Consider the following 9,471-nt stretch of genomic DNA (forward strand, 5'->3'; position numbering starts at 1 on the left):
ACATACTGTTGAAGCCTGGCTTAGAGAATTTTGAGCATTACTTTGTTTGCATGTGAGATGAGTGCAACTGTGTGGTAATTGGCTTTTGATAAAAAGTTGGACAGACCAGAGAATCACAGGGCAAATTACCACTTTAAACTTTGGAGAGAAATTCATCCAAAAAGACATGGCTGAGTTCTGCTTACCTGGAAGCAGAAGCTGCAGAAGCCACAATCAGATAGGAATACATACAATTTTTTGCAAATATTTAAAGTTTGAGTTTGAACCAGTATGCTAGTGAGAAATTCCTGAGGGCTGCAGTCTAGAGGAACTCCTACATTTTCTTGGCTTTTACCTCCAGGGATTCACCAGGTTCTCAATGGGAAGATCTGAGAAAGATTCCCTTGTGGCTCTGGCCAGAAGAGAAGACGTATAATCATTGCAAAATGCACCCAGAGCTTTCTTCATAGCAAAAGCCTATGTCCAAGAGAAGATATTTTTTCAAAGCCTTATTCCAGTTAGAAGAAAGGCATTCCTTCCAGTCCTGTTTCTTATAGCCTTCTGGCTCACCTAATAGAAGAAAAAAAAGTTAAAAATATGGGTTAGATCTTTAAGAAAATAAATTTAGTACTCTACAGCAAGGAAAAGGATTAGGGGGACGGATGACCCCCTCCCAAAAAAGAAATCCATAGCATGGGATAAATAGTTGTAAAGATTTCAGCCCAAGACACAAACCCACTAAAAAACTGAGAGTCTAAAGAGTATAACATCCCCACCCACCCCTGCCACACACACTTTAACATCACAACAAATGGGCTCTAACATAAAAACATTAGATAACAGCTGAAAAAGCTACTAAACACACACTCGCACTGAGGAGAAGCACTCAGGAAAACTAAAAAATAAAGACAGATTGTGGATGGGGGTTTGGGTGTAGGTGGAAACAAGGTCACTAGAGGAGTTTAAAGCCTCTGCAGCAAATAAGAAACAAAAACCAAGTCATAGTCAGATTAGCACAAATCCCTACACTAAAAGTCTAATTCCCTTAATTTCTATTACTAGATACAAATTTTTTTTTAATGAAAGAATTTACAAGGCATGCCAGGAAGCAAGAAAAAAAAACGCAGTCTGAAGAGAAAAAGCAATCATCAGAACCAGACTCAGATATGACCTATATCTGGAATTATCAGAAAATTTAAAATAACTCTTATTAATATGTTAAAGCATCGAGTGGAACAAGTGGAAATGTGCAAACACATATGGATGATATAAGCAGAGAGATGGAAACACTAAAAAAGAATCAAAATAAAATGCTAAGAAAAAAAAGAAAAAAACACTATAACAGAAATGGAGAATATATTTGGTAAGCACATCAGTATTCTTGACATAGCCAAAGAAAGAATCAGTGAGCCTGAAGAAAAGGCAATAAAAACTCTGCTAATTGACATGCAAAGAGAAAAAAAAAAAAAGAAAGTAAAAACAAAAACAACTGACCAGACACTTAAGAAATGTGGGACAATTTCAAAAGGTGTACCATACATATAGTCACAATATATGAGAGAAAAGAGAGAACAAAAAAGAAAAAATATTATTGAAATAACAGTCAAGAACAGTACCAAACTACAGATCCAAGAATCTCAAATTACAAGCATGATAAATGCTTGCTTCCCTGGTGGCTCAGTCAGTAAAGAATCTGCCTACAAATGCATGAGGCCCAGGTTCAGTCCCTAGGTTGGGAAGATTCCCTGGAGAAGGAAATGGTAATTCACTCCAGTATTCTTGTCTGGGAAATTCCCTGAACAGAGGAGCCTGGCAGGCTACAGTCCATGGGGTCACAATAGTCAGACACGGCTTAGCAACTAAACCACCAACCACCATCACCATGATAAATACTAAAACAAATAAATCAGAACCATATCTTGGATTACTGTGCTCAGTTTTAAGAAAACCAAAGACAAAAGGAAAATTCCAGAAAGAAACTAGAGCAAAAACAAAAGAAAATGAAACAAACCTTACTTATAGAGGAAAATGACTTCTCATCAGATAGAATGCAAACAAAACATAATTAAATATTGAGAGAAACAGAAAAACAACATGGAATTCTTTACCCAGTGAAATTATTCTTCAAAAGAGAAGTCTTAAAACCTTTCTCAGACAAATAAAAATGAAAGGAATTCATTTCCAGCTGACTTTCCCTGCAAAACATGTTAAAATAAGTTCTTTGGACAAAAGAAAAATGATATAGGTCAGAAACTTGAATCTACACAGAGAAAGAAAGAGTGTGTGAGGAGGAATAAATGAAGGTAAGATAAAATATTTTACATTTCTTCTTTTTAATTGACTTAAAGGATAACTTTTAAAAGTAATAGTGGTAATAACATAAGGAGTGATTACAACATACACTGTTATATCATTGAAATGAAAGATAGAAATGTCACAGAGGACAGGAGGGAAGAATTGGGAATAGTCCTTTGTAAGATAATTATCTATTTATGAAAGATATAATGTTTCCTGTTTCTTTTCTCCCCAGCTTCTCTCAAACTCCCTCCAATCAGGTTTTTCACCTCTATCAATTTACCAAAAATGATCTCCTCAAGTCATCAATAAACTTCATGTTCCTAAATCCAATGGTAAACATTTAACCTTCATCTTACTTGACCTGTTAGCAACTTTTGACTCGGTAGATCACTCTCTCCTCTTTGACATATCTGTTTTACTTGGCTTCCCAAATAGGTTTTGGGTTTTTTGTTGTTTTGTTGGTTTGTTTGTTTTCCTCCTCCTTCTCTGCTTCTCTTGCTTCCTGTCAATCTCCTTGGCTAGTATACCTTTCCTCTAGACCTCAGATCTCAATCCTTGGTTGTTTTCTCTCCTTTAGAAATCTTCCCTAGTGCCAAACTCCGGACTCACATATACATTGCCTTCTTGACATCTCCATGCAGCTGTCTGACAGGCATTTCCAACTGGGTCTGCTTCAACTTGTTCCACCTTTCCCACATTAATTGATGGCAATTCAATCTTTTGATTCATTCAGGCCAAAAATGTAAAGTCTGTTTATTCTTCTCTCACATCCTGCATCCAACCTCTGATGAAATCCTATTGATTCTAACTTTAAACTACAACCAGAATCCAACCATTTCATGCCACCCCTTCTACTGCCAAACTGGTTGAGCCACCATTATCTCTCCTCTGTGCTATTCCAATTGTCTCCCAACTGGTCTCATTGCTTCTTATACTTATTGGCCACCTTCTATTTTCAACACAATGTGGTAGTGATCCCCTCGTGATAGTTCCGTATTTTACTAAGAGTAAAAGCCAATGTCCTTGCAATAGTCTTCAAGGACCTACCTGTTCTGGCCTTCATGACCTCTCTCACCTTGCATGCTACAACCATCCTCCATACTTACCTTGATTCAGCCATGCTCGCCTGATAGATCTTATAAAATCTTCTAGAAATAGCCTATATTCTGGCTGTTCTCTCTGCCTGGAATGATCTTTCCCCATATATCCATATAACTTATGCTTCACTACATTCCAATTTCCCTAGTAGCAGCTTCTCAATGAATCTAATATCATAGCCTCACCCCAAACACACACTCTCTTGATTTCTTTACCTACTCTTATATTTCTATATTGTACTCATCCCCTTACACTAAACTACACTACTTATTTATTTGTTATGATTATTGTTTATTGTCTATCTTCCCCCATTAGGATATGCTGAAAATTTTTGACTGAATAAATATGAAGATCTAATTGTCTCTAGTTAATGATTCATGAACAGGGCAGCATTTCATCTAGCAATAAAGAAGCTCCAAAGAGCTGTACAAAATGGAAGACGTTTATGTGCAGGAGGAGATAAGATATGGAAATTATCAGCAAAGGGTGAATTATCTCAGGTAAAGTCACCTTCCTTTGGAGAACGGCAAGGGTCTATCTAATGGATTATCTCACTAGTTCTGACCAAGAAATTCCCCCCTGACTCACTAAGATTACATTCCTGGGGGAAGCTGAAACTGCAATTACGATAGGTATTAAATATTGGTTTGGTGATGTGGGTTTAGCAAAGTGACTCCGCTTGGAGCCTGTTTTCTTTTAACAGGTAGAAGCTCCATAAAATTAAATATCTTTTTTGTCTGTTTGTTTACTGCTACATCTCAAGTGTCTGGAACATTAAGTCTACACAATAATATAATAAATTTCATGTAGCATGCTGCTGCTGCTGCTAAGTCGCTTCAGTCGTTTCCGACTCTGTGCGACCCCTCAGACAGCAGCCCACCAGGCTACCCCGTCCTTGGGATTCTCCAGGCAAGAACACTGGAATGGGTTGCCATTTCCTTCTCCAATGCATAAAAGTGAAAAGTGAAAGTGAAGTTGCTCAGTCGTGTCCAACTCTCCACGACCCCATGGACTACATCCTACCAGGCTTCTCTGTCTATGGGATTTTCCAGGTAAGAGTACTGGAGTGGAGTGGCATTGCCTTCTCAGTCCCTTATTAGTCTCTTTTAAATAAATTTAACCTTGATATGATAAATATCAGCATCATTCTTTTGAAAATTCCTATGTTTCAGGGAAAACTCATGTTCTCTTAAAGAGGGTATCCAGGAAATTTCTTTTTAACTAGTTCAAATATAAGTGAACTAAGTTTCTAAGAAACTGATTAATTTTTACTTGCTGCTGTTGCTGCTAAGTCGTGTCAGTCGTATCCGACTCTGTGCGACCCCAGAGATGGCAGCCCACCAGGCTCCCCCATCCCTGGGATCCTCCAGGCAAGAACACTGGAGCAGGTTGCCATTTCCTTCTCCAATGCATGAAAGTGAAAAGTGAAAGTGAAGTTGCTCAGTCATGTCTGACTCTTAGCGACCCCATGGACTGCAGCCTACCAGGCTCCTCCGTCCATGGGATTTTCCAGGCAAGAGTACTGGAGTGGGGTGCCATTGCCTTCTCCTGTATTCTATTGTTTAACTTCTAGCTGCCTTAAGGCTTACAGCTGCATTTCTGGAAATGTATGAAAGTGTTTGGTGTGTCTTTTTTTTTTTAGTCTTAATTATGCTTCATTTTATGTTTCTGCTATTGAATTTCCTTTTTTACAAATATTCATTGCCAATTCATATTATTGTGTTCCCTATTAGCAAAGATAAATAGTAAATACAGGAATAAGAATAATGTTGACAATAAGGAAGAAAGTGAAAGGAATATAGATTGTGCTAAGCTAAGTCTGCGGATAAGGCAATGGCACCCCACTCCAGTACTCTTGCCTGGAAAATCCCATGGATGGAGGAGCCTGGTATGCTGCAGTCCATGGGGTCGCGAAGAGTTGGACATGACTGAGTGACTTCACTTTCGCTTTCATGGATTGGAGAAGGAAACAGCAACCCACTCTAGTTAGTGTTCTTGCCTGGAGAATCCCAGGGATGGGAGAGCCTGGTGGGCTGCCGTCTATGGGGTCACACAGAGTTGAACATACTGAAGCGACTTAGCAGCAGCAGTAGCAAGCTAAGTCTGAGTTGTCCAATTTGGACAAACAAGTGAAGACATCTCCTTGATTTGAGGATCCCCAGTATGAAGCTTTGGAGAAGGCAATGGCACCCCACTCCAGTACTCTTGCCTGGAAAATCCCATGGACGGAGGAACCTGGTGGGCTGCAGTCCATAGGGTCACTAAGAGTTGGACACGACTAAGTGACTTCACTTTCGCTTTTCACTTTCATGCATTGGAGAAGGAAATGGCAACCCATCCCAGTGTTCTTGCTTGGAGAATCCCAGGGACGGGAGAGCCTGGTGGGCTGCCGTCTATGGGGTCTCACAGAGTCGGACACAACTGAAGCGACTTAGCAGCAGCAGCAGTATGAAGCTTTCTTCAGAGAAGAGATTAGAACTAAAGATACTTACTAGGGGTTAGCATAATACAGAATGTACAATCAATAGCATGTGGAATGTCTTAGGGAATTTTCCCCAGAAGCAGATAAGATTCATGAGCAAGTGATTTATTGAAAAAGTGCTTCTAGGAAAAAATAAAATCAGCATGAAAGAGAGAAACAGTGAGAGAGGATGGAAAGGGAAGGCACAGAAGAGCTCAATTTTAGGCAAAGTACTGAGTTTTCTCCCTTAAGTTTTGAAGCTTAAACAATACTTCAGCATTTGTTTCACATAAAGACAAGGAAGCCAGATTGTCTTATTTCTGTGTCAGTCAGTCTTTGTTATAGGCTTCCACCAAGGGTATATATACCATCAAGTACTTTTAGATCTCTGCAAAGGGCAAAGTGTTTCCGGTAGCCTTCGAGAAGTCCTTTGAAGAAGGATGGAAATGACAACCATTAAGAGTAAAACACAACAACCCAAAACCTGTGGGACACGGTAAAAGCAGTCCTGAGGGGAAAGTTCATAGCAATACAGGCACACCTCAAGAAACAAGAAAAAAGTCAAATAAATAACCTAACTCTACACCTAAAGCAACTAGAAAAGGAAGAAATGAAGAACCCCAGGGTTAGTAGAAGGAAAGAAATCTTAAAACTTAGAGCAGAAATAAATGCAAAAGAAACAAAAGAGATCATAGCAAAAATCAACAAAACCAAAAGCTGGTTTTTTGAAAGGATGAATAAAATTGACAAACCATTAGCCAGACTCATCAAGAAACAAAGGGAGAAAAATCAAATCAATAAAATTAGAAATGAAAATGGAGAGATCACAACAGACAACACAGAAATACAAAGGATCATAAGAGAGTACTATCAACAATTATATGCCAATAAAATGGACAACGAGGAAGAAATGGACAAATTCTTAGAAAAGTACAACTTTCCAAAACTCGACCAGGAAGAAATAGAAAATCTTAACAGACCCATCACAAGCACGGAAATTGAAACTGTAATCAAAAATCTTCCAGCAAACAAAAGCCCAGGTCCAGACGGCTTCACAGCTGAATTCTACCAAAAATTTAGAGAAGAGCTAACACCTATCCTGCTCAAACTCTTCCAGAAAATTGCAGAGGATGGTAAACTTCCAAACTCATTCTATGAGGCCACCATCACCCTAATACCAAAACCTGGCAACGATCCCACAAAAAAAGAAAACTACAGGCCAATGTCACTGATGAACATAGATGCAAAAATCCTTCACAAAATTCTAGCAATCAGAATCCAACAACACATTAAAAAGATCATACACCATGACCAAGTGGGCTTTATCCCAGGGATACAAGGATTCTTCAATATCCACAAATCAATCAATGTAATACACCACATTAACAAATTGAAAAATAAAAACCATATGATTATCTCAATAGATGCAGAGAAAGCCTTTGACAAAATTCAACATCCATTTATGATAAAAACTCTCCAGAAAGCAGGAATAGAAGGAACATACCTCAACATAATAAAAGCTATATATGACAAACCCACAGCAAACATTATCCTCAATGGTGAAAAATTGAAAGCATTTCCTCTAAAGTCAGGAACAAGACAAAGGTGCCCACTTTCACCATTACTATTCAACATAGTTTTGGAAGTTTGGGCCACAGCAATCAGAGCAGAAAAAGAAATAAAAGGAATCCAAATTGGAAAAGAAGAAGTAAAGCTCTCACTGTTTGCAGATGACATGATCCTCTACATAGAAAACCCTAAAGACTCCACCAGAAAATTACTAGAACTAATCAAGGACTATAGTAAAGTTGCAGGATATAAAATCAACACCCAGAAATCCCTTGCATTCCTATACACTAATAATGAGAAAACAGAAAGAGAAATTAAGGAAACAATCCCATTCACCATTGCAACAGAAAGAATAAAATACTTAGGAATATATCTACCTAAAGAAACTAAAGACCTATATATAGAAAACTATAAAACACTGGTGAAAGAAATCAAAGAGGACACTAACAGATGGAGAAATATACCATGTTCATGGACTGGAAGAATCAATATAGTGAAAATGAGTATACTACCCAAAGCAATCTATAGATTCAATGCAATCCCTATCAAGCTACCAACGGTATTCTTCACAGAGCTAGAACAAATAATTTCACAATTTGTATGGAAATACAAAAAACCTTGAATAGCCAAAGCAATCTTGAGAAAGAAGAATGGAACTGGAGGAATCAACCTACCTGACTTCAGGCTCTACTACAAAGCCACAGTTATCAAGACAGTATGGTACTGGCACAAAGACAGAAATATAGATCAATGGAACAAAATAGAAAGCCCAGAGATAAATCCACACACATATGGACACCTTATCTTTGACAAAGGAGGCAAGAATATACAATGGATTAAAGACAGTCTCTTTAACAAGTGGTGCTGGGAAATCTGGTCAACCACTTGTAAAAGAATGAAACTAGAACACTTTCTAACACCATACACAAAAATAAACTCAAAATGGATTAAAGATCTCAACGTAAGACCAGAAACTATAAAACTCCTAGAGGAGAACATAGGCAAAACACTCTCTGACATACATCACAGCAGGATCCTCTATGACCCACCTCCCAGAATATTGGAAATAAAAGAAAAAATAAACAAATGGGACCTAATTAACCTTAAAAGCTTCTGCACATCAAAGGAAACTATTAGCAAGGTGAAAAGACAGCCTTCAGAATGGGAGAAGATAATAGCAAATGAAGCAACTGACAAACAACTAATCTCGAGAATATACAAGCAACTCCTACAGCTCAACTCCAGAAAAATAAATGACCCAATCAAAAAATGGGCCAAAGAACTAAATAGACATTTCTCCAAAGAAGACATACACATGGCTAACAAACACATGAAAAGATGCTCAACATCACTCATTATCAGAGAAATGCAAATCAAAACCACTTTGAGGTACCATTTCACACCAGTCAGAATGGCTGCGATCCAAAAGTCTACAAGTAATAAATGCTGGAGAGGGTGTGGAGAAAAGGGAACCCTCTTACACTGTTGGTGGGAATGCAAACTAGTACAGCCACTATGGAGAACAGTGTGGAGATTCCTTAAAAAACTGGAAATAGAACTGCCTTATGATCCAGCAATCCCACTGCTGGGCATACACACTGAGGAAACCAGAAGGGAAAGAGACACGTGTACCCCAATGTTCATCGCAGCACTGTTTATAATAGCCAGGACATGGAAGCAACCTAGATGTCCATCAGCAGATGAATGGATAAGAAAGCTGTGGTACATATACACAATGGAGTATTACTCAGCCATTAAAATGAATACATTTGAATCAGTTCTAATGAGGTGGATGAAACTGGAGCCTATTATACAGAGTGAAGTAAGCCAGAAAGAAAAACGCCAATACAGTATACTAATGCATATACATGGAATTTAGAAAGATGGTAACAATAACCCTGTGTACGAGACAGCAAAAGAGACACTGATGTATAGAACAGTCTTATGGACTCTGTGGGAGAGGGAGAGGGTGGGAAGATTTGGGAGAATGGCATTGAAACATGTAAAATATCATGTATGAAACGAGTTGCCAGTCCAGGTTCGATGCACAATACTGGATGCTTGGG

Source organism: Bubalus kerabau, chromosome 2 (genome assembly GCF_029407905.1).
Source record: "Bubalus kerabau isolate K-KA32 ecotype Philippines breed swamp buffalo chromosome 2, PCC_UOA_SB_1v2, whole genome shotgun sequence".
NCBI lineage: Eukaryota > Metazoa > Chordata > Mammalia > Artiodactyla > Bovidae > Bubalus > Bubalus kerabau.